The sequence below is a fragment of the Sciurus carolinensis genome, chromosome 13 (genome assembly GCF_902686445.1).
Source record: "Sciurus carolinensis chromosome 13, mSciCar1.2, whole genome shotgun sequence".
In the NCBI taxonomy this organism is placed as follows: domain Eukaryota; kingdom Metazoa; phylum Chordata; class Mammalia; order Rodentia; family Sciuridae; genus Sciurus; species Sciurus carolinensis.
Window position 1 is genome coordinate 84,874,274 of NC_062225.1, and position 23,471 is coordinate 84,897,744.

Sequence of the window (23,471 nt, forward strand, 5' to 3'; positions counted from 1 at the left end):
GATTTATTTATAGCAAGTATTTCTAACGTACTCTGCAAACAGTTAAAAATGATGTTATTTTCTGCACAAACTGAGAGGGTACCTCACCTATGTCAAATAGAACAAAGACAGAGTTTGCAGATCTTGGCTTTTAGAGTGATCGGAGAGTACAATTGCTGAGTATCAGCGGTTTCCTTATTACAAGCTCCATTATTACACATTGTCATAATTCACTCAAGAAAGGCCTTGTCTCTTACAAGGCCTGGCAGTAAGGCAAAGAAGCTAGACTGTACACAACCGTGCAGCTCAATAAGGAAGGAGAGCAGAAGCATGCCCAGCTCTTACAGACCTGGTCCCACAACTCAGGCATCTCTATTACCAGTGAAACCTGGGTTTGAACAGATGCGGGACTGAGTCTCACACAGGGTTACTACCACAGCACTAGCAGTATCCTGCAACTCAGGTCCTGCGATGTCTATGCCCTAGCAGGGCCTAGAGGGGCCTCCAGCCTCTGCTGTGTTGGATTGAGTGATGCCTACCTGTCCTTGAGGCCTTGTCAATCAAAAAGAGGCCTTGCCTAAGGAGCAGTAGAGCAGTTCAAGCCCACTGCCCAATAACTTGGTTTGTGTGCTGAGCGCAGGACTCAGGTCCTCAGCTGGGGATATTGAAGACTGCTTCTGTTTCTGCTAAGTAGGGAACAGCACTTCCAGAAGTTTCTAAGAATGCTAAGAGTTAGGATCGTTATAAATGTCCCAGTGTTTTTATAGGTCTTGTTGGTAATTTTGGGACTTTCTTCAAACTTCATTTTTAAACTACATCTTACATTTGCTACAGATAACATCCAGGGCATTCTTTTTAAACCAGCAGTAGTAGTAGTTTTATATGAGATGAGGGTTTGAGCTGTATACCTGTCCTTTAGCGACTTTTTTATCACCCACATCATTCTGTGTCACCACAAGTTACCCCTAGGATCTATGGTCTGCCCCAGATGGATTTCTCCTGAGTACTCAATGAGGGCTTCTATACGACAGCCAGCTAGGCCATGGCTGGGACATGCAGGTGGTCTAACTGTCCCGTTCACCTCGACTTAATCTTCAAGAATTATTAACATTTCATTTGTTTTCTTCTTATCTGCTTTTATGTTTGCTATTTTTCTTCATGAATTCTACCAAAGATGATATAATGGATGTGTCTCTTTGAGGGACTTCTTGGCATTTAGAATTCAGTTTAACAAGTCAACTTGCAATTATTAGCTCTCCAATGGGCTAAATAAAAAGCTATAATTTTATAGATTACTTAGGGTATTTTCATTGTCATACAGCGAATTTATTTTCCACTCTTCATATTTCTTGAGGAAGTAGTAATATTAGAAGTATGTTTTTAAAAAGCCCTTAAACACCATAGGAAAATAATTCATATGCTCAAGGAAAAAATTTTTAAAAATCAGAGGAATGCTATTGTGAATACAAAATATTTGTTATATCTATATGTTTTTAATAAATCATTTTTGCATTTATTTATTCATTCTTTCCAAAATATTTTCAGATTGCCCAGAATGCTCCAACTGTTTTGTTAGCCTCTGGGAATAAATGATATATGATGGCTCATTTACCGAAGGATAAAATCTTATTTTTAGTTCCATTTGTATCATTTCATTTCACAGTTGGGAAAGGGTCCTTTAAGGACCTTTGAATTGAGATTTCTCATTGATCTCAATAATTTAGTTTTTAAGAAAACTAAGTTTGTATTTCTTCAAAGTGGAATGCTGTGCTACAATTAATACCTGTAACAAAACCAATCAAATGAAAGGGTTAAGCTCCTATTTTTACCCTCATTAGAGTAAATTAATTCTATTAGCCCACAAATGATATGTGGTGCAGCTAGAGAGGTTTATAGGAAACTGGAATTGACAGTGTTCACCCATACACAAATGAGGGAATGTCTCATTAAGGTTTCATAGCTTCAACACAAAGGACTGAATTAATGTCCACATGAAATGAGACATAAGCCTTAAAGGAACATGCAAGAAGTCTTAACTAACACAAATGCTTCCTCCCCAATCGTCCAACTCTACTCTTTGACAAAGTTAATATCTTCTACTGTTACCAACCAAGGTTCAGGGTGACTGGAGTCTCTCATCAGGTTTCTTCTCATGGATCTCCTCCTTGAAAATTAGTCATCTTAGAATAGATTGTGCTAAACTTATCATCACTGAAGTATATGTACACTGAGAGACTCAAAGAGAAGTTATGTCAGTAAGGACAATGGAAGGAGAAAGAAAAGAAGCCAGAAAGGGCCTTTTGGCAGAGACAGCAATGTAAACTAGGTCAGGGATGTAGCATGAGCTTCTACTGACATATTTTGCTGAGAGGAGTCTTTGTTCTATGCTTTGTGGGAAGCTGATCAGCATCCTCAACCTTTATCAATAATTGCCAACTCAACCTCCCAGTCGTGATAACCAAGATTCAAAAGTTCCCGTAGACATTGTCAAGTAACCCCTGAAAGGAGGATAATCTCTCTGACCATGAAACACCAACTTAATCAAAGATAGCAAAGGGGTGTTTGAATACTCTTATTCAAGGGCACACCTTTGCCTTTAAAAATGAAAATGGTAAGCTATTTTAAATAAACACTACTATACAAAAAGCAGAATTTTGCTTTGTTGTTAGCAGGTTTCAGTTTGATTTTTTTCCCAATTATTAAATATCTTCTAAGTGACAGGAAACATAACCAGCTAAATGAGATATGTAGACAAGGCATAAAAAAAGGCAGAAGAACTATAACAATGGTTTTATGATCATGTCTGCACAAATCCATCTTTCTTGTTTGATCCTAAGTGTCACAATTTTAAGTTATAGTCCAGAGAGGTGATGCACATGCAAATGCGTGTGTGTGTGTGGTTTGTAAATAACCAGCCCCAAGAAAGACACATCGGGGCTCTGACACTATTCACTGTGACTAAATATTACGTTCATAGTGTCACTTGATTAGCTTCTTGATGCTTTTTCTCCCCCTGCTTATTAAAATTAATGATTTTTCTGAATCTCCTGAAGCCAGCCATAATGGGAATGATATTGAGCTAAGTTTTAAATCTCCCATGACACGCATCCAATCAAGGCATTCCCCTAGGCTTTCAGGAGAAGCAGTCTTAAAGAATTAAATTAATTCATAATATTTTAAAGTAAAATATCTTCCACTACCTCACAATCTTTATGGCTAGAACAGACTGGGAAGCTTTAGTGACTGCAGAGTAAAACCCCGTGCAATCCATTGTGCACCATGTGAGGAGGTCAGAGCTCCTCAGCCCCACACTAAAAGCCAGAATAGAGCTGAATAAACTGAAAGTCAATGAATTTTCCCAGACCCTTCGGAGAATTCAGGTTACACATTAAACTGCCACCCTGAAATCTGGAAAGACAGGCAAATAGAGAGAGACCTGGCCAAAATCAGAATAAGTAAAATAAGAAACTGCTGGAGCCATAAAGCAGCAGGAATATTTAAGTGGCAATTTGGTATGTATGAACTAGCTCGAGAGTGAGAAAACCTTGGGAACTGTAGTCTTAGGAACCATTGAATTTTTATAGATTTTAATTCCAGGATTTTCATACTTATAGGCAAATGTCTTTGGCAGGGGCAGTGAAGAAATTACTATTTGAAATATGCTCAATGTGTTCGCCAACCAAAGATCTGCTATGCAGAGAAAAAGATTGCCAGGGATCCCTCACTAAGTTCAAGGACAGCTATCAACAATAACCTCTTCTAGCATTTCTGAAACCTAAATGGAGGGAGGAAAAAAAGTTTTAGACACTTTTAAAGTCATGAGTCTGAAGTGCAGGACTTCTGGAAGGTGGATTTCCTAATGAGATTGTTGCATGTCCCCTCTTCCACTCCTCTCTGCCATTATCAACAGGGCTGCGGTACAGCAGCTGACCTCACTGGAAGGCTGCAAGGCTCAGATCAATTTTATGAGGGAGTTTTAGGAAAATCCAAAGAAAAAGAAGATACACAAAATAAAGTCAGTGGAGGAATCTGAAACCTAGCACCTATCCCTGCAAAGAACATTCAACATAGTCCAATTCAGGGTCAAATTAACATAAAATCCCACACTACAGGTTCATTTAGCTAAGATCCTATTGCCCAATACATCATGAACAACTTTCAACCAAAAAGTCACAAGGTATTATGATAGTCAGGTAGGAAGAAAACAGCTAAGGAGAAAAAGAACATGAACCAGACTCAGATATGGAGTATATTGTGGAATTATTAGATAATAAATTCTTTGAAGATGTGATTAATACATTAAGTAGCTTAATGGAAAAGTTTAATAATGAATAGTGGGTCATAGAAGCAGAGATAGAAACTCTAAGAAAGAAAAAAATCTAGATGTAAAAAATATTATAATAGAAAAGAAGAAAGGCTTTGAAAAGTCTATTGAGTGGACATAGTTGGAGAAAGAATCACTTAGTTTGAAGAAATACCAATTAAAATTGAAATGCAAATTCCAAAAATGAAATGCAAAGAAAGGAAATTTAAAAAGAGAACAAGATATAAAAGAACAGAGTGAAAATTCCAAGAGGTACAACATATTGTAATTTAAACATCAGAAATAAAATAAAAAGTGAGAGAAAAGATCAGGAAATAATATTTGAAGAAACAATGAAGAACTTCAAAAAATTATACACACCAAATCAAAAAACCTGGAAACTCAAAGAAAAACAGGAAACTTAAATTTAAAAAGCAAACAAAAATTGAACTGAAGAAAATTAACAAAAGAAAAAAAAGAAGAAGAAAGAAAAGAAAAACTACCATTAATCAAGCTATACTGGAATTGTGGAAAGTCAAAGACAAGTATGGACTCTTTTTAAAAAGATACAGGGAAAAAATGAACATGTCTTTCTACAGAGGAAAATGGAGAGATACAGCCCAGTTGTTTCAGAAATCACACAAGGAGATACAGTAGAGAGAAATACTCAAAGCAATGAAAAGAGAAAAACAAGGTGAAGCATCTGTCCAGGAAAATTCTCATTTCAAAGTTAAGAAAAAATAATGATTTTCTCAGAAAGCAAATTAAAAATATTGAGGGAATTCATAACCAGCTGATTTTTTCTGCATGAAATGTTCAAAGTGCTTTATCAGGGAGAAGAAATAATAACAACAACAACAACAATAATGGTATTGTAATTGTATCATAAGTAAACAATTTTGTCTGAGTCAGGAGAGAGAAATTGAAAAAAGAAACATTGCAAAATGTTACTTCCTTTGCATTTGAGGTGGTGTAGTGATTTTAAAAATAGATTAGTTGCAATTGTTTATTACAAGTTCTAGGTCCATCTGTGTGTGTGTGTGTGTGTGTGTGTGTGTGTATTCTATAAGTTTACTATGTGTTTAGCATATTATATATGGTATATTTCATATATGTAATATGAGATATATATATATATATTATATTTCTGACAGGAGTGTTTGACTTTCTATAGTTAAGTATAGAAGGTAACACTGAGGCCATATTATAATTACCTTTAATTACCTTGCATACAATGCCAAGGAGTCTTCATTTTATCATGCAAAAATTCAAGAAAACTTGGTGTATTTAAATAAGTTATTTATGATAAGATCTATGTTTAAGGAAGATAACTGCTGAAGTAGAGAGTGTTTAAGAGAGAATGAGAATTTTATTAAAGTCTTGTAAACTTAAGTTTCAAATGTATTGCAAACTCATTCAAAACCTCAATTTTTTTTTCTTTTAGTGAAATCACAGTACTTGAAGATTTCTTCTCCAACAGCTCTAGCTTGCACCTAGTCTTGTAAAGGCAACGAGAACTGACTCCACACAGTTGAATATTCATTCAAATTATTATTAATAATTTCATTATTACACTATAAATATAAAAACCTATCATAGTAAATGTAAACAAAATGGGAAATTTTCTTTCCTTGCCTTTGTTAAAATGTTCAGTTAGATGAAAATTTAATAAACATTAGCGTATATTACCAGATAAATTGGATGTGTTGTGTGTGCATAATTTCAAAATGCTACTTTAGTATTTCTTTTTCTAGGTTATTAAGAACTTCTTAGGGGATATCAAAGTTATTTCTCCATTTTGAATAATAGGAGGCCATAGGAAGCTCTGGATAAATGAGACAAAGAAATAAAGGACAATTAAAATATTACATCATTGACACGGCCAGTTTCTCAGAGCAGGCCCCCCAGTGAGAGCCTTTCTGCACAGAACCAGCTCCAAGTCCCAGAGCCAGCGGCGAGCTCCAGTCCTCAGGCAGCTTCAGGGACCAAGACAGGGCAGGCTCCTTTCACGGCTAGATTCTCAGAGCAGACCACCCAGTGAGAGCCTTTCTACACAGAGCCAGCCACAAGTCCCAGAATAGTGGAGAGCTCCGGCCCACAGGCAGCCTCTGGGACCAGGGCAGGGCAGCCAGAGACTTCTCCAAGTAGCCCTGCACCTTCGGCGGCACACTCTTTCCACAGGGAATTCCAAGATGGCGGACTAGGGGGTGACTGCATCTCCTGTCACTCCAGAACCCAGGATTCAAGAAGGGAAAGCATTGAGAGACTCGGACTAAAATAGAGCCACGGGGTGAGTCTCCTCCACCGGGTGAAGCTCGGTCCGGGTGGCAGGCCCGGAGAGGGGTGGCTTCTCAGAGCAGGGCAGGGCAGCTAGAGTCTTCCCCAGGTAGCCCTGCTCCCTGTGGCGGCAGTCTCCTTCCACATGACCAGCTTCTCGGAGCAGGACCCCAGTGAGAGCCTTTCTGCACAGAACGAGTTCCAAGTCCTGGAGCCAGCGGCGAGCTCCAGCCCACAGGCAGCTTCAGGGACCAGGACAGGGCAGCCAGGGACTTCCCCAAGGAGCCCTGCTTCCTCCAGCGGCAGGCTCCTTTCATGGCCAGTTTCTCGGAGCAGACCACCCAGTGAGAGCCTTTAGGCACAGAGCCAGCTCCTAGCCCTGGAACCACTAGTGGGCTAGGGGCAGCTTTCTTCAGGAAGCACTGCATTATCAAGTTCCTTCAAGACTTCAGGCTACTGAAGGCTGGAAGGTAATATACTGGAAATCTACAGGGACACTATAAGCCAATAGAGGAAATCTGCAATATCTCAGATTCCCATTGATATCTGACCAACATGAGAAAACAAGGGAAGAAAATATCCAAAACAAACCCAGATACTATATCAATAAAACCCAATGACAGCACAGCAGAAGAAATGTCAGAAAGGGAGTTCAGAATGTACGTAATTAAAACAATCAGGGAAGCAAATGAGGAGATGAAAGAGCAAATGCAGGCATTAAATGATCACATCAATCAACAGTTAAAAGAGCAAATATGGGAAACGAGATCATTTCAATAAAGAGTTAGAGATACTGAAAAAACAAACAAACAGAAATCCTTGAAATGAAGGAAACAATTAACCAAGTTAAAAACTCCATAGAAAGTATAAACAATAGGATAGAACACCTAGGAGACAGAACCTCAGACATTGAAGACAAAATATTTAATCTTGAAAACAAAATTGACCAAACAGAGAAGATGGTAAGAAATCATGAACAGAATCTACAAGAATTATGGGATATCATGAAAAGGCAAAATTTAAGAATTATTGGGATTGAGGAAGGCTTAGAGAAACAAACCAAAGGAATGAACAATCTATTCAATGAAATATATCAGAAAATTTCCCAAATCTGAAGAATGAAATGGAAAACCAAGTGCAAGAGGCTTATAGGACTACAAATATACAAAATTACAACAGACCCACACCAAGGCACATTATTATAAAAATATGTAACATACAAAATAAAGATAGAATTTCAAAGGCCGCAAGAGAAAAGAATCAAATTACATTCAGGGGAAACCAATAAGAATATCAGCAGATTTTTCATACCAGACCCTAAAAGCTAGAAGGGCCTGGAACAACATTTACCAAGCCCTGAAAGAAAATGGATGACAACCAAGAATCTTACACCCAGGAAAACTTACTTTCAGATTTGACGACAAAATAAGATCCTTCCATGATAAACAAAGCTAAAGGAATTTTCAAAAAGAAAGTCAGCATTACAGAACATTCTCAGCAAAATATTCCATGAGGAAGAGATGAAAAACAATGATGCAAATCAGAAATGGGAGAAACTAGCCTAAAGGAATAGCCAAATAAAGGAGAAACCAAATCATGTCAAAAAAAAAAAATGAGTCAAATGACTGGGAATACAAATCATATCACAATAATAACCCTGAATGTTAATGGCCTGAACTCATCAATCAAAAGACATAGACTGACAGATAAGATTAAAACAACAATATGCTACCTGCAAGAGACCCATCTCATAGAAAGACATACCCGTAGACTAGAGGTGAAAGGATGGAAAAAAAAAATACTATGCACATGGACACAGCAAAAAAGCTGGAGTATCCATCCTCATTTCAAATAATGTGGACTTCAAGCCAAAACTAGTCAGAAGGGATAAAGAAGGACATTACATACTGCTTAAGGGAACATAAATTAACAAAACATAACAATCATAAATATCTATGCTCCGAACATGGGCTCATCCATGCACGTCAAAAAAATCCTTCTCAATTCCAGAAATCAAATAGACCACAACACAATAATACTACGCGATTTTAACACATCTCTCTCACCACTGGATAGATCCTCCAAACAAAAATTGAATAAAGAAACCAGAGATCTCAATAACACAATCAACAATTTAGACATAATGGACATATATAGAATTTACCATCCAACAAAGAATGGATACACTTTCTTCTCAGCAGCACATGGATCCTTCTCTAAAATAGACCATATTTTATTCCACAAAGCTACTGTTAGCAAATACAAGGAGATAGAGATACTATCTCCTTGTAGTATAGATAGATACCTTGTATTCTATCAGATCATACTGGATTGAAATTAGAAATAAATGACAGAATAAAAAACAGAAACTTCTCCAATACCTGGAGATTAAATAATATGCTATTATATGATGAATGAATAACAGAAGACATAAGGAGGGAAATAAAAAAAAAATTCTTAGAAGTAAATGAGAACAAAGACACATCATATCAAAATCTCTGGGACACTATGAAAGCAGTACTCAGAGGAAGATTTATTTCATGGGGTGCATTCAACAAAAGAAGTAGAAATCAACAAATAAACGACTTAACACTACAGTTCAAAGACCTAGAAAAAGAAGAGCAGAGCAACACCAAAAGTAGTAGAAGACAGGAAATAGTTAAAATCAGAGCCGAAATCAATGAAATTGAAACAAAAGAAACAATCGAAAAAATTAACAAAATAAAGAGTTGGTCTTTGAAAAAATAAACAAAATTGATAAACCCTTAGCCACATTAACAAAGAGAAAGAAGGAGAAAACTCAAATTACTAAAATTCGAAATAAACAAGGAAATATCACAACAGACACGAGTGAAATACAAAACATAATTAGAAGCTATTTTGAAAATCTATACTCCAACAAAACAGAAAACCTTGAAGACATCAACAAGTTTCTAGAGACATATGAATTACCTAAACTGAACCAGGAGGACATACACAACTTAAATAAATCAATTTCAAGCAATGAAATAGAAGAGGTCATCAAAAGCCTACCAACAAAGAAAAGTCTGGGACCAGATGGGTTCTCAGCCGAGTTCGACAAAACCTTTAAAGAAGAGCTCATTCCAATATTCCTCAAAGTATTCCATAAAATAGAAGAGGAGGGAACCCTCCCAAACTCATTCTATGAAGCCAATATCACCCTGATAACTAAACCAGACAGAGACACATCGAGGAAAGAAAATTTCAGACCAATATCCTTAATGAACATTGACGCAAAAATTCTCAACAAAATTTTAGCAAATCGCATACAAAAATATATTAAAAAGATAGTGCACCACGATCAAGTGGGTTTTATCCCAGGGATGCAAGGTTGGTTCAACATCTGGAGATCAATAAATGTAATTCACCATATCAACAGACTTAAAGTTAAGAATCACATGATTATTTCAATACATGCAGAAAAACCATTCGATAAAACACAGCATCCCTTCATGCTCAAAACACTAGAAAAAATTGGGGTAGTGGTAACATTGCTTAACATTGTAAAGGCCATCTACACTAAGCCCATGGCCAATATCATTCTAAATGGTGAAAAACTGAAAGCGTTCCCCCTAAAAACTGGAACAAGGCAGGGATGCCCTCTTTCACCACTTCTATTCAACTTCGTCCTAGAAACTTTAGCCAGAGCAATTAGACAAACCAAAGAAATTAAAGGGATATGAATTGGAAAAGAAGAACTCAAACTTTCCCTGTTTGCTGATGACATGATTATATATTTAGAGGAACCTGGAAATTCCACCAGAAAACTTTTAGAACTCATAAGTGAATTCAGTAAAGTAGCAGGTTTCAATAGCAATGCTCATAAATCCAATGCATTTTTATACATAAGTGATGAATCTTCAGAAAGAGAAGTTAGGAAAACTATCCCATTCACAATAGCATCGAAAAAAAAAATACTTGGGAATCAATCTCACAAAAGAGGTGAAAGACCTCTACAATGAGAACTACAGAACACTAAAGAAAGAAATTAAAGAAAACCTGAGAAGATGGAAAGATCTCCCATGTTCTTGGATAGGCAGAATTAATATTGTCAAAATGGCCATACTACCAAAAGTGCTATACAGATTCAATGCAATTCCAATTAAAATCCCAATGATGTACCTTACAGAAATAGAGCAAGCAATTATGAAATTCATCTGGAAGAATAAAAAACCCAGAATAGCTAAAGCAATCCTCAGTAGAATGAGCGAAGCAGGGGGTATCGCAATACCAGATCTTCAACACTACTACAAAGCAATAGTGACAAAAACGGCATGGTATTGGTATCAAAAATGACAGGTAGATCAATGGTACAGAATAGAGGACATGGACACAAACCCAAATGAATACAATTTTCTCATATTAGACAAAGGTGACAAAAATATTCAATGGAGAAAAGATAGCCTCTTCAACAAATGGTGCTGGGAAAACTGGAAAACCATATGCAAGAGAATGAAATTAAACCCCTATCTCTCACCCTACACAAAACTCAACTCAAAATGGATCAAAGACCTTGGAATCAGACCAGAGACCTTTCATCTTATAAAAGAAAAAGTAGATCCAAACCTTCAACATGTTGGCTTAGGATCAGACTTCCTTAACAGGACTCCCATAGCACAAGAAATAAAAGCAAGAATCAACAACTGGGATAGATTCAAACTAAAAAGCTTTCTCTCAGCAAAGGAAACTATCAGTAATGTGAAGAGAGAGCCTACAGAGTGGGAGAATAACTTTGCCTCTCATACTTCAAATAGAGTGCTATTTTCCAGAATATATAAAGAACTCAAAAAACTCTACACCAAGAATACAAATAATCCAATCAACAAATGGGCTAAGGAAATGAACAGACACTTCACAGAATAAGATCTACAAGCAATCAACAGATATATGAAAAAATGTTCAACATCTCTAGTAATAAGAGAAATGCAAATCCAAACTACCTTATGATTCCATCTCACCCCAATTAGAATGGCGATTATCAAGAACACAAGCAACAACAGGTTTTGGCAAGGATGTGGGGAAAAAGGTACACTCATACATTGCTGGTGGGGTTGCAAATTAGTGCAGCCACTCTGGAAAGCAGTATGGAGATTCCTCAGAAAGCTTGGAATAGAACCACCATTTGACCCAGCTATCCCACTCCTTGGCCTATACCCAAAGGACTTAAAATCAGCATACTACAGAGATACAGCCACATCAGTATTCATTGCTGCTCAATTCACCATAACCAGATTGTGGAACCAACCTAGATGTCCTTCAATTAATGAATGGATAAAGAAACTGTGGCCTATATATACAATGGAATATTCCTTTGCCATAACGAATGATAAAATTATGGCATTTGCAGGCAAATGGATGAAATTGGAGAATATCATGCTAAGTGAGGTAAGCCAATCTCAAAAAACTAAAGGACGAATGATCTCGCTGATAAGCGGATGATGACGCATAATGGGGGGGTGAAAGGATTTAGTGTTACGGTTAGGATTAGGTTTAGGGTTAGGGTTAAGGAGGGTGGCAAGAATGGAGGAAGAAAGGACTGTATAGAGGGAAAAGAGTGGTGGGAGGGGTGGGGGGAAGGAAGAAAAATAGTAGAATGAATCAAACAACATTACCCTATGTAAATTTATGATTACACAAATGGTATGCCTTGACTCCATGTACAAACAGAGAAACAACATGTATCCCATTTGTTTACAATAAGAAAAAAATTAATAAATGTACGTGCAGTAGAGAATTAGAGTTGCCTCTTGAATTAGTAGTATCAGGGTTAAATAAGTCTGTAACTCATTGCTCAGCCAATCGGAGAATTGTGGATTATGTTCAACATGTAGGAAACAGAAATTTAACAGTCATAATTCCATGTCATTAATTATTAACAGACTTTAATTGCCTACAAAATGTTACTTGTTCGCCCTAGCAACAGATTATTTGTATTATTTTACTTTTGAGATTCGTGCACCTGCTCTTTAGAAGCAAAGTTGGTCTTTTAATGCTATAAACTGAAAAAGTACTTTATTCATTACAGAATGAAATAAAGTTTCAAAAGTTTCCACACTGACCACATAAAGAACTTAGGAGGCACTTTGAGCAAATTTTGGTACAATCACTAAACAGAATCATTAGAAATAAGGCTATGAATTCTTTGGCTAATTTTAAAGAAGAAGAGTTTCACATAATAGGGAATATGCATTATATATGCAAATATAATACATATAAATATTAATATGTGATAGATAAATGGGTAAATCTACAATTTTATAGTAAATAATTATATAAACCTTGGCATTGTGAAGGAGTAAATTGAAATGTATGATCTTTGTCATGACTTTGTGTTTTTAAAGTTTTATCTCTTATGTTCCAATGTATTTTAAAATCAAGGACAAATCCAGGGTTAGCAACATACACATTTATAAACATCTTTTGATACTGATGCACTTATGCACACACATCTGTATAGATGTGTATCTACATAGAATCAGAAGTATTTTTTTTCTTCAGGAAACTTGCCAAACAATTATTTACTATGTATATATATATATATATATATATATATGAAATGAGAAAATTATCAATTTTAACAATAAGTAGGACTTTAATGCTTATTTAATGCTTATTGCTTTAATGCAATATTATGCCAAGCATAATATTAGAGGTTAAAAAATATAGCTATTTTATTCTCTCATCACTTTTAAATATCTGAAAATGACAAGGTTGTACCTTTATTTTTAAAAACTTGACATCATTATTCAGAAGAGAATTAAAAGGATAGACTTCTTCAGATTTAAGGTATTGTGCTTGAAAATGATTGGCCCATGTAAGGTAAATAAGGTAGTTGTATTGTATGACAGTGTTCAGGTGCTCAAAGGACACAGTTCAGGAAGGGGAGGAATCACTTATATGAATTTGCTAAATTAAATTAAATTTGACCCAAAGCAGCCTCTTAATTACTATATGCAATGTGCAACCTGAAGGTAAATTTTTGTAACAAATACCAGAGTCTCTACCAGTTACATCAGACAACCTTCTGTTGATCAATCACAGATTGCCAACTGATCATACTGTGTTTATATAAAGCAAATTCCTCAACACAACATACCCTGATAAGGAGAATAAGCTGAAACCAGTGCAGGCTGTTTCCATATGTCAGTTCCTTTTCTTTGTCTGTAAGTTCTGCCTGCCCACGTTATGTGAAGCTCTCTGAAGTCCTGGATTTTAGAGCTGCCCAGTTCATGAATCATTCTTTGCTCAAATGAACTCTGCTAAGCTCAATTTGTCTAAAGTTTCCCTTTTCACATATTGGAGATCAATAACTAAGACAGGGTGATTTTTTGACTGATGGTGATTCCATGGGCAAAACTGTCCTTGGGCTGGTAGAAACCAACAACAGTGAAGAGAAGTGAGCTCGAGAAGACACCTTGTAGGTTCAGAGGTGATAGAGACATAGATGGAATGACCAGCATTTAAAAACTTGGCAGGGAGTCAACGTTCTCAGGGATGAAGTGGGCTTTCTCATAGAACAAAAACTGAAGAACGTTCTTAAAGTTGTTGGGAGGTAGAGGGGACTACCCCCCTTGTTATGAAATCAGAGCATTTGGAGGGTGTGTTGTGCATCTGGGAAGAAGAGAGGAATGGGCACTGAGTAGACAGGTGGACAGCCTGGAGCTGATGGGCAGCCCGGCAGCCTGGAGGGCATTCTGGTGACATTGTGAACAAAGGAAAGGGCAGGCGAGATGGATTCCATGAAGACAAGGCATATGTTGAGGCCCAGAGGAATGGCGGACAAGGGGCGGGTTCCTCATTCTTGATCTTTGTCCCTCATGAACATGATCTGTGACTGTGAACTCTTCTACTCCAGTAGGTTTTCCAAAAGGCGTATGTCTCCTTCTCAGAAAGTAAGATTTCACACTGGTATGCGGGATTGGAAACACCAGTCACGTCAAGTTCTTACACATAATTTTATCAAAAAGGGTGCCAGCTTTCTTTGTAATGTTGCCTTTAAAGAAGAAAGGGGGGTCTATCCTTTGGAACCACAAACCCTCGCACACACTCACACGCTCACACTTTAAAGTATCATTGAGAGCAGTATCACAAAACTACTTAAACCAAAATGCCCAGTTTCAAATATGTGAAATTTGAGAATGAGTTACATAACCAATTTTTTAAAAACATAGCTGACATTTTAGTAACTTAAAATTAAATAGGAGAATATGTTTCTTTATTGGATTGTACCCAATTTTCCACTCCGTTTGGAGCATGTGATATAATTATGTGGTAAGGTGCTTAGGTCTATAATAAAAAGATACCCACGTTTTACATTTTAAAATCAAGTAACAATTAAGCTGTGAATTTCATGCTACTATTACCTCCAGTATAATTGTGAGACAATTTTCTGGCCATAAATAACCCTACAATTACTTAAAGCTTTTTTATGGTCTCTAGTCTACATGGCAACAATTACATTATTACAAAATAATTACATGAATTACTTTATTTGTAATTGCCATAAAAAGGCATTATTTCACCACGTGTGATGCTGAGTATTTGTTCCATTATTAGGGAATTAATCCACCAGCTTTCATCATATATTTGAAGAAACACATATCTGAGTCTCTGTGGGTCATTTTGACAAATGTTCTTTCAGAGCATTAAAACATACTTGGTAAAAGAGGAAAAAGAAAATTTCTTAATTGGTTTTATTATGATTTTCCTCTCTGTGACCCTTTGCAAAAAGGCTCCATAAAATCATTGAATGGCATGAATGTGATTTTTCAAGACACAATAATTAGAGACTTTGTGTTATAAAAATCTAGATATAACTATATTTAAAATAATCATTCAATAAACCAATTTCACTGAATCCCAAGGATGTTTGAATGAAGCTAAAAATTATAATTTGGGAATTAAATTCTACCTGAACAATGGGTTTAATAGCTTTTCAAAAATTTTAGAAATAGATTGCTTCATTCGGATTGAAGGTGTAACCAATCAAATGACCAAGGTTGAACTGGAAGTGTTCCCATTTTCCCCCTTTTTGGATAGCCACATCCTGTTACCATGATCATTTTACCTATAATACACTCATTGTAGGCATCATTTGTCATGTACATTTTCATTTCTCAGTCAGTATGGGAGTCCCTGTGCACGTAGTTATGTGATTAGTAAGAAAACACAACATGGTTGAGCACTGTGTGTGTGTGTGCATGTGTATGTGTGTGTGTGTGTATGTGTGTGTATGTGTGTGTGACTCATAAAGAGGCCCCCTCTTCACGGGTTGTCAGAAGCACTGCAACTTACTCTTTTGGCATTGAAATTAGTGTTTTTGAGGCGCCAGAAAGAGCACGCACATTCAGGGGCCTAGATTGTTTTTTCCCTAATAGCATTGACCATCGCCTTGCTGTTGTTCTGAGGTCCAGAACGCCTTCTCCTGCACATGTCCACCTACATCATGACCATTCCTGCTTCCTTCCACTCCTTTCTCATCCACCTTTTACTCTTCTCTTTTGACTTGTATAGTTGGGGTTTTTCCTTGAATGCTATGACAAATTCATCTTCAAATTTGATTTTCTCAGTAATTACTAGAGGATCTTCAATTCCCCCAGAACTATGCAAGGATCTGAAGCTGGACACCTGCAGACATATGGCTTTGTGAGAACAGAAAGGACTTTCCTAGGTTTCCAGAGAGGGACTCATAGGCATAGCTTACCATAATTTCTTTCTCTTCCACTTTACTGACTGGGTTTTGATTGAGTCTACCTGTTGTGGGCAGTTCTGCTGGGTGTGCGGTTGCTGTGCAGACTCTGCGCCTACTGCTCTGGTGCTGATTCATCATTCCCAAATACTGTTGTAGACCTATCTCATGGAGGGTGATAGAAGTTTCTCTTCTGTGGGAGGGAGGGTGTCTGTGGATATATATAACAATTGAAAGGAGAATGCAGAGACTAGATGTTGCCTAAGAGCAGAGTTCTTTTCTTTAAAAAGAATTTGCAGTAGATCAAGTTCCTCTTAAATTATTTTTCCCTCAGATTAGGAAGAATTCTTATTTTAAGGCATTGTGTTAAAGTTCTCTAGGTAAATAAAGACAATAATATGTGAGAATGTATGTGTGTGTGTGGGTAGAGAAAGATGAAAAGAAGCTGGTGTTAATATATAATAAAAGAAGCTGGTTCATTTGATTATGGAGCCTGGCAAGTCCAATGCTTGCAAGTTCAAGGTGAAGGTCAAGGCTACACACCCAGAAGATAGCCAGGGTTATATATCAAGTCCAAACACAGTCGTCTTCTAAATTCACTTGCTCAGGAAAGGTCAGTCTTTTTGTTCTATCTGGGTCTTCCACTGATTGAATGAGGTGTACTAGATTATGAAAGGTAACCTGCTTTACTCAAAGTCAACTGAATCATATGCTAATCTCATCCAAAAACATTCTCATGCAAACAGACAGAAGAAAGTTTGACTATGTATCTGGAACCATGGTCCAGTTAATTTAACTGAATACACAAAATTACTGTCATAAACATTTAGGTTAAAAAATACAGATATATTACAGTAGAGTTAAAATTTTTGGTTGATTTTTGTCATACATCTAAAACATAATTTTTCAAATACTATTCATTCATGTTTCATATCACCACATATATGTCTCTACGACAATGGCAGCAACATTGAGGATTTTTTTATATAAATGGTGAAGAGAATAAGAATATAGGGGCGTCAGGATACTTTGCTGTGATTTGAGTGTACAATTACATTGAGAATACCATACTCCCATCTGGCCCTCATATCCTTCAGCTATAAAATAAAGCACAGTTGTGCCTTATTCCTGAGCCAGCTTCCAGCTCTGACAGCCTCTGACTGTACTTACATTACAGTGACAATAGAAATGCCCACCAGAGAAAAGAGTGGGATATCGGGCATCTGATAAAAGACAGAGTATCTAATGAGTAGGAGACCAGGGTGTTTAATTCTGTACATCAAATTGACGGCACCATGGTACCCAGATATTGGATCAAATGTTATTCTGGATATTTCTGTAATGGTACTTTTGAATGAGATTTATGCTTTTATCTGTGAACTTCAAATACAAATTTCCCTTCATAATATGGAAGGGAGTCATTCAATCAATTGAGGGCCTGAATAGAAAAAAAATAAATAAAGGCTGGTTTCCCCTAATAAAAGGAAATTCTGCCAGATGACAGCTTTGTGATTTCATGTGTAGGACTAGACCTCCCTGAGCCTCACCCTGTTAACCTCCCCAATCTGATTTTAGATTCACCAAATCTTGTCGGGGTTTCTAGAGCCCCTGGCCTTAGACATGGTCAAGATGGCGCCTGACGCTGAGCCAAAAGCGGCCAGCTATACAGTAAACAACCAGCGAATTCCAATGATTGGCTAGTTAACGATGTGATTAGAGCATGCCCCCCCTCGTGTACCCATCCTGTGCCTGCAGCTGTCCGCGTTTATCTCGTGTACTCTCCCCTGATTGGTTGAAGTGTATATAAGCTTGGTAACCTCCTGGGTGCGGGGGCAGGAGTAGCTGAAGCCGGGAGTGGAAGGGAGTGTGAGCGAGGGCGAGAGCCGAGAAGCGGAAGAAGCGGCCGGAGCGGGCGAGAGCCGAGCGGGAGAGGAGTGGAGTGCAGGAGAGGGAAAGAGAGCGAGAGAAGGGGACAGAAAGGAAGGAAGACTGTGTACAATAAACTTCCAAAGCTTCAGACGTTTGCCGTGTCTCTCTCTGCGGGCAGAGGGGACGCGACAGCTGGTGCCGAAACCCGGGAGGATAAAAAGGACAAGGTAAGATATCTTAAAATCTTTTAACAAGCTAAACCGGTTATAAAGAAGTCAAAAAAGGTAAACAGGTAAAGGAGAGGCGCCTCGACGTTCGCGGTATAGCGACTATCCGGATACGCGGAATGCGGTCCAGTTAAAGGGTATCAGGACACGCTATCAGCGGTCCTGGGGGCACGCGGAATGCGGTCCAATTAAAATAAAAATAAGGACACACGGAAGGTGGTCCGGTATCGGGACACGCCATCAGCGGTCCTGACGCGTGGAACACGGTCTAATTAAAGTGAAAGTAGAAACACGCTTGGAGCGGTCCAATTAGGTAGTACGTGAAAAGCCGCTATAAAAATTTTAATGCGCACTTGATAGTTTTCCTTTCAGTAATTTTGTTGCTCCTGGCAGCTAGGCCACTGTTTGTTATTGTAATTACCAAAACTAAAGCTATTCAAATTAGTAACAATAGGGTCTGAATGCAGCAACCCCTCAGGGAACTATTAAAAAACAATGGGACGCCATTGAGGAAAAAAAAAAAAAAAAAACAGCAAAGTAAGAAAAGCTGCTTAGTGTGCCACAAGGGGGATCTTCATGGACAGGGTCTAATAGTAACAGAAAAGAACGCTTAAAGAGAATAAAGTGAGGAAAGATTGAGTGGTGGTGACCTAGAAAATAATTGCTCAAAAAATCTAAGAACAAGGGAAAAAAGGGAACTAAGTCTAACACAAAGAACCCCCAAAAGGAATAACCAAGTGGTAGTGAAAACTTAAGAACAAGGGAAAAAGGTTGGAGAAACCTAAGCCTAATAAAAAGAGCTTCAAGATTTGTAGAACTTGCCCGTATTTGAGGAGCAAATGGAGATACCATCAACCATTGAAAAAACTTTAAAGAGGCAGTTAAGACTACTTGGAAACAGCTACGCAGAGCAGTGTTATCTGGAGGACAATGTCTAATTGGGGAAGCTCAGTGGCAAGAAATAGCTGTTGAAACTGCTTGCAGAAACATAGTGGCAAGTTTTCCCGATAGAAATGTTGAGATGAGAAGACCAATACGCTTCAATAGATGCACAAAATCAGCAGCAAAGAGATAATGCCCTAACAAAAGATAAGAGATGGCTGTAGTAGGGTCTGTTACACCTTATGCCCCAGGGCTATGTCCAAGATGCAGAAGAGGAAGTCATCAGAATAGTGCCTGTCAGTCTATTAGAAATAGGGAGGATAATTTCCTAAGGTTGAATCCTGAACTTCAAAAAAACGGGAGACAGGGCCCTCCCCGGGGCCCGCAACAAATATACGGGGTAATTCAACAAGTCCCCTGACGGTGGTATCCTCCCACAGAGAAGGGGAGCGCAGGGCCACCTCAGGGAGTGCAGGATTGGACATCTGTGCCACCTCCAGGCTCATATTAACCCCAGATATGGGGGTGCAGATGATTGATACCGACTGGCATGAAAAAATCCCACAGAATAGTGTAGGACTATTACTAGGTAGAGGTTCCTCAACACTAAAAGGACTTATAGTACACCCAGGGGTTATCGATCCTGATTTCACTGGACAAATAAAAGCCTTGGTCTCTTCACCAAAAGGAATTACAGTCATCTCTCCAGGGGATCGCATTGCACAAATGCTTATATTGCCCAGTCGACATTCTTTATGGCCCAGTAAAAATGCAAATAAAAGACAAGGAGGTTTTGGATCAACAGGAACCACTTTAATAAACCTTACTATGGATATGGAACAGAGGCCCCTCCTAAAATTAAAAGTGGGAAATATTGAATTTACAGGTTTATTAGATACGGGAGCAGACAAAAGTATTATCAGTGCAATGGTCTGGCCAAAGCACTGGCCATTGATCACAGCAGCTCAGAGCTTGAGAGGCTTAGGAGTAGCAGAGAGCCCCAATCAAAGTGCTTCCTCATTATCGTGGAAAGATACAGAGGGACACACAGGAATATTTCAGCCATATGTCTGTAATGTTCCTATTAGCCTATGGGGACGAGACGTCCTGCAGCAAATGGATATGAAACTCACCACTGATCAGATTTACCAAGGGACTCCTGTAAGAAATATGTTACAAAATATGAATTATAATGATAAAAAAGGATTAGGAAGACATAGCCAAGGATCTACCCAACCACTGCCTTTACCTCCACCAAAAAATGATTCTCATGGATTGGGTTTTTCCTAGGGGCCACTGATAAGCCATCAATCCCTATAATATGGAAAGATGATAAGCCTCGCTGGATTCCACAGTGGCCCCTAACAAAAGAAAAGCTAGAGGCAGCTCATAAGTTAGTACAAGAGCAGGTACAAGCAGGTCATTTACAACATTCTACCTCTCCTTGGAATACTCCAATATTCTTAACAAAGAAAAAATCAGGAAAATGGAGGTTATTACATGATTTAAGAGCCATAAACGAACAAATGTACCCTATGGGACCCATCCAATGTGGACTCCCTCTTGTCACTGCACTACCAAAAAATTGGCCTACTATTGTTCTGGATTTAAAAGATTGCTTTTTCTCTATACCCTTACATAAAAATGATTGTTGGAGATTTGCTTTTACTTTGCCCTCTCTTAATCACACTCAGCCTGACCAGAGATTCGAATGGACTGTGTTGCCTCAAGGTATGGCTAACAGTCCTACTATATGTCAAATATACGTAGATAAAGCGTTAACAACTACTAGACAAAAGTTTAAGAGATTGTTGATTTATCACTATATGGACGACATACTTATTTGCCATCCAGAAAAAGAAGTTTTGTTAGAAGCATTACAATTTATAACTCAAGCATTAGAAAAGAGAGGACTAACGATAGCCCCTGAAAAATTACAATTAGAGGAGATCCAAGAATATCTGGGTACAAGGCTCACTGCTACTACAGTCAGACCAATAAGGTTGACCATCAGGACAGATCAATTGAATACCTTGAACGATTTTCAGAAACTCTTAGGTGACATTAACTGGATCAGATCCTATTTAAAATTATCCACAGGGGAATTAAAACCTTTATTCGATATATTAAAAGGTAATCCTGACTTGAATTCCCCTAGGAAACTTACTCCCGAAGCACGGATATCCTTGCAGCTAGTAGAGAATAGACTTCAGCAGTGTTACGTTGATCGTTGTGATCCTACTCAACCATTAAGTTTAATCATAATCTCAGAGAAACATACCCCTTTTGGCATAGTTTGGCAAGGAGGACCTTTGCAAAGTATAAATCTCCCTAGCTCTCCAGCTAAAACATTGCAATCATATCCCCAAGCTATTGCTCAGGTAATATTCAAGGGAATAGAATCTTGCATTACTGTTTTTGGAATCCATCCGTCTATTATTATAACTCCTTATTCCACTCAGCAAATTAAATGGCTAATTAATAATGATGACGATTGGTCAGTATTATATTGTTCCACTTCAGCTCAGTTCGATAACCATTATCCCCAACATCCCTGGATTCAATTCTGTAAAAATACTCCCATAGTTTTTCCAAAAGTGACTAGTGTCCAGCCTCTTAAAGATTGTGTAACCATTTTACTGATGGCTCCAAAAATGGAGTAGGTGCAGTACTTATCGGTAAACAACTTCACACCATAATAGTTCCACCCAACTCCGCACAGGTTACTGAACTTGCAGCTGTAATATTAGCCTTTAAATTAGCAGATAATCAGCCATTCAATTTTCTATCTGATAGCTTATATATCGTTAACGCTTTACAGGTTCTTGAAACGGTACCCCATATTTCTTCTATGTCCACTGTAGCTTCTTATTTTACTACGCTACAAAACCTTATCCTACAGCGTAAACATCTATTCTATGTAGGACATATTAGAGCTCATTCTAATTTACCAGGACCTTTGGCCAATGCTAATGACTTGGTAGATACGGCCACTAAATCAATTTTTGTCTTTTCCATAGAGGAACAGGCAAAACTCTTTCATGAAAAATTTCACGTAAATTCCACTACTTTGAGCAGAAAATTTCCTATATCTAAATGTATGGCTCGACAAATAGTAAAAAATTGTCAACATTGTGCTCCTTTAATCCCAGTACAATCCTTTGGAATAAACCCCAGGGGACTGCTACCTGGTCATATTTGGCAGATGGATGTAACCCATATTCCTGAATTTGGTACTGTTAAGTATGTACATGTGTCAGTAGACACTGCTTCAGGAGTCATTATGGCTTCCGCTCATTCTGGAGAAAAGGTAAAAGATGTCATTCAACATTGCCTACAAGCGTTTGCTGGCTGGGGCATACCTAAAGTCATTAAAACAGATAATGGTCCTGCTTATACTTCCAAAAGCTTCCGTTGTTTTTACAAACATTTAACATCCAATCAGTCACTGGCATCCCCTATAATCCTCAGGGACAGGGCATTGTGGAAAGAGCACATCTTACTTTAAAAAATTGTTTAAATAAACAAAAAGGGGGAATAGGAGCCTCCTACAAGTCTCCTAAAGATAAACTTAATTTAGTTCTTTGCATTCTAAATTTCTTAACTCTGGATAGGGACGGCCATTCTGCAGCTGATCGACATCATAATCCCCATAATACTCCTCAAGTATGGGCAAAATGGAAAGATATCCTGACAGGTTGTTGGAAAGGACCAGATCCAGTCCTTCGTTGGGTCCGAGGGTCTGTTTGTATTTTCCCACAGGATCAACTGACTCCAGTCTGGATTCCAGAAAGGCTGGTCAGAGTTTTACAACATGCAAGTGATGCTGTTCCTCCTCGCGGTGACGAGCCTGAGCCTTCCTCCAATAACAGAAACTCAGACGGAAAGGCAAACCCGGAACCTATGGGCCATTGTCAGTCTGGCCATATCTTTTATTTCTAATTAACACATTTTTTATCCTTTCTTCTCTTATTCTTCACCAATTTCTCTACAAGCCTGTTATTTTTCAGGTCGTGCTGTTTTGGTGACGAGGATACACCGATCTCTAGCCTTTCTTTGCTTTAACAGGAAGAACCTTTGCACGTTGCCATTGGAATCATGCTGATCAGACCCAGAGTAGGACAACTTGTCCTGCCGACCTTAACTATACCAGAAATATTACCTTTCCTCCCATGCCAGCTTGTGTATTTCTTCTCTTCATGTTTCTGCTAACTAACACTACTAA